Source organism: Diadema antillarum, unplaced genomic scaffold, assembly GCF_040938485.1.
Source record: "Diadema antillarum isolate AM-2024a unplaced genomic scaffold, OU_Dant_1.0 seq00000006_RagTag, whole genome shotgun sequence".
Classification (NCBI taxonomy): Eukaryota; Metazoa; Echinodermata; class Echinoidea; order Diadematoida; family Diadematidae; genus Diadema; species Diadema antillarum.
Genome location: NW_027271128.1, coordinates 1,013,157 through 1,017,671, shown reverse-complemented (window position 1 = coordinate 1,017,671; position 4,515 = coordinate 1,013,157).

The following is a 4,515-nucleotide window of genomic DNA, read 5'->3' as shown; positions in this document are numbered from 1 at the left end:
CGGGATTAAAATTTTGTTATCAACAGAAATCATTGATCTAATGACAGTTATAGCTGTTTAAACCCGGCCAATAGGGAAATACAGATTTTAATACAAACACATATAACTCAATTACATAAAATGTTAATATTTTCATTTATATCATAAAATGGACCCTTTCGGGTGGTTGTAAACTATTTGCCGGGATCAAACCTTCCTTATCAACAAAAATCATGTATCTAAGGACATTTATAGCTATGTAAACTCGCCCAATAACGGAAGGCAGGTTTTTCAACAAATAAATAAAGCTCAATTACATGAAATATCGATATTTTCATTTACATCACAAAATGGGCCATTTCGGACAATTATCCCCTATTTGCCGGGATCAAAATTTTGTTATCAACAGATTAAATCATTGATCTAATGACAGTTATAGCTATCTAAACCCGGCCAATAGGGGAAGACAGGTTTTTCAACAAACAAATATAACCCAATTACATAAAATATCAATATTTTCATTTATATAATAAAATGGACATTTTCGGGTGGTTGTAAACTATTTGCCGGGATCAAAATTTCGTTATCAACAGAAATCATTTATCTAATGACAATTATAGCTATCTAAACCCGGCCAATAGGGGAATACAAATTTTTCTACAAATACATATAACTCAATTACATAAAATATCGATATTTTCATTCATCTCACAAAATGGGCCCTTTCGGACAGTTATCCCCTATTGGCGAGGCTCAAAAATTCTCTGTCAACAGATATCATTTGTCTTAAGACTGTTATACATATATAAACCCCGCAAATAGCGGAAGAGAGGTTTTTCAACAAACATATATAACTCAATTACATAAAATTTCGATATTTTCATTTATATCCCAAAATGAGCCATTTCGGACAGTTATCTCCTATTTGCCGGGATAAAAATTTTGTTATCAACAGAAATCATTTTTCTAAGGACAGTTATAGCTATCTAAACCCGGCCAATAGGGAAATACAGATTTTTATACAAACACATATAACTCTATTACATAAAATATCAATATTTTCATTTATATCATAAAATGGACCCTTTCGGGTAATTGTAAACTATTTGCCGGGATCAAACCTTCCTTATCAACAGAAATCATTTATCTAAGGACAATTATAGCTATGTAAACTCGCCCAATTGGGGAAGACAGGTTTTTTGACAAACAAATAAAGCTCAATTACATAAAATATCGATATTTTCATTTACATCACAAAATGGGCCCTCAAGGACAGTTATCCCCTATTTGGCGGGATAAAAATCTTGTTATCAACAGAAATCATTCATCAGATGACAGTTATAGCTATCTAAACCCGGCCAATAGGGGAATACAGATTTTTATACAAACACATATAACTCAATCACATAAAATATCAATATTTTCATTTATATCATAAAATGGACCCTTTCGGGTGGTTTTTAACTATTTGCCGGGATCAAACCTTAGTTATCAACAGAAATCATTTATCTAAGGACAATTATAGCCATGTAAACTCGGTCAATAGGGGAAGACAGGTTTTTCAACAAACAAATAAAGCTCAATCACATAAAATATCGATATTTTCATTTACATCACAAAATGGGGCCTCTCGGACAGTTATCCCCTTTTTGCCGGTCTCAAATTTTTATTGCAAACAGAAATCTTTTATCTAAGGACAATTATAGCTATATAAACCCGGCATATAGGCGAAGATAGGTTTTTCAACAAACTCAATAACATAAAATATCGATATTTTCATTTATATCACAAAATGGGCCATCTCGGACAGTTATCCCCTATTTGCCGGGATCAAAATTTTGTTATCAACACAAATCATTTATCTAAGGACAATTATAGCTATGTAAACTCGGCCAATGGGGGAAGACAGGTTTTTCAACAAACAAATATAACTCAATAACATAAATTATCGATATTTTCATTTATATCACAAAATGGGCAATTTCGGGCAGCTATCCCTTATTGGACGGGTCCAAACCTTCGTTGTCAACAGGAACCATTTATCTAATAACAGTGATAGCTATTTAAACCCTGCCAATAGGGGAAGAAAGCTTTTTCTACAAACATATATAACTCAATTACATGAAATATCGATATTTTCATTCATATCACAAAATGGGCCTTCTCGGACAGTTATCCCCTATTTCTCTTGCTCAAAACTTCGTTATCAACATAAATCATTTATGTAATGACAGTTATAGCTATCTAAACCCGACCAATAGGGTAACAAAGGTTTTTTTACAAACACATATAACTCAATTACATAAAATATCAATATTTTCATTACATCATAAAATGGACCCTTTCGGGTGTTTTTTAACTATTTGGCGGGATAAAAATCTTGTTATCAACAGAAATCATTCATCAGATGACAGTTATAGCTATCTAAACCCGGCCAATAGGGGAATACAGATTTTTATACAAACACATATAACTCAATCACATAAAATACCAATATTTTCATTTATATCATAAAATGGACCCTTTCGGGTGTTTTTTAACTATTTGCCGGGATCAAACCTTAGTTATCAACAGAAATCATTTATCTAAGGACAATTATAGCCATGTAAACTCGGTCAATAGGGGAAGACAGGTTTTTCAACAAACAAATAAAGCTCAATTACATAAAATGTCGATATTTTCATTTATATCACTAAATGGGCCATCTCGGACAGTTATCCCCTATTTGCCGGGATTAAAATTTTGTTATCAACAGAAATCATTGATCTAATGACAGTTATAGCTGTTTAAACCCGGCCAATAGGGAAATACAGATTTTAATACAAACACATATAACTCAATTACATAAAATGTTAATATTTTCATTTATATCATAAAATGGACCCTTTCGGGTGGTTGTAAACTATTTGCCGGGATCAAACCTTCCTTATCAACAAAAATCATGTATCTAAGGACATTTATAGCTATGTAAACTCGCCCAATAATGGAAGGCAGGTTTTTCAACAAATAAATAAAGCTCAATTACATGAAATATCGATATTTTCATTTACATCACAAAATGGGCCATTTCGGACAATTATCCCCTATTTGCCGGGATCAAAATTTTGTTATCAACAGATTAAATCATTGATCTAATGACAGTTATAGCTATCTAAACCCGGCCAATAGGGGAAGACAGGTTTTTCAACAAACAAATATAACCCAATTACATAAAATATCAATATTTTCATTTATATAATAAAATGGACATTTTCGGGTGGTTGTAAACTATTTGCCGGGATCAAAATTTCGTTATCAACAGAAATCATTTATCTAATGACAATTATAGCTATCTAAACCCGGCCAATAGGGGAATACAAATTTTTCTACAAATACATATAACTCAATTACATAAAATATCGATATTTTCATTCATCTCACAAAATGGGCCCTTTCGGACAGTTATCCCCTATTGGCGAGGCTCAAAAATTCTCTGTCAACAGATATCATTTGTCTTAAGACTGTTATACATATATAAACCCCGCAAATAGCGGAAGAGAGGTTTTTCAACAAACATATATAACTCAATTACATAAAATTTCGATATTTTCATTTATATCCCAAAATGAGCCATTTCGGACAGTTATCTCCTATTTGCCGGGATAAAAATTTTGTTATCAACAGAAATCATTTTTCTAAGGACAGTTATAGCTATCTAAACCCGGCCAATAGGGAAATACAGATTTTTATACAAACACATATAACTCTATTACATAAAATATCAATATTTTCATTTATATCATAAAATGGACCCTTTCGGGTAATTGTAAACTATTTGCCGGGATCAAACCTTCCTTATCAACAGAAATCATTTATCTAAGGACAATTATAGCTATGTAAACTCGCCCAATTGGGGAAGACAGGTTTTTTGACAAACAAATAAAGCTCAATTACATAAAATATCGATATTTTCATTTACATCACAAAATGGGCCCTCAAGGACAGTTATCCCCTATTTGGCGGGATAAAAATCTTGTTATCAACAGAAATCATTCATCAGATGACAGTTATAGCTATCTAAACCCGGCCAATAGGGGAATACAGATTTTTATACAAACACATATAACTCAATCACATAAAATATCAATATTTTCATTTATATCATAAAATGGACCCTTTCGGGTGGTTTTTAACTATTTGCCGGGATCAAACCTTAGTTATCAACAGAAATCATTTATCTAAGGACAATTATAGCCATGTAAACTCGGTCAATAGGGGAAGACAGGTTTTTCAACAAACAAATAAAGCTCAATCACATAAAATATCGATATTTTCATTTACATCACAAAATGGGGCCTCTCGGACAGTTATCCCCTTTTTGCCGGTCTCAAATTTTTATTGCAAACAGAAATCTTTTATCTAAGGACAATTATAGCTATATAAACCCGGCATATAGGCGAAGATAGGTTTTTCAACAAACTCAATAACATAAAATATCGATATTTTCATTTATATCACAAAATGGGCCATCTCGGACAGTTATCCCCTATTTGCCGG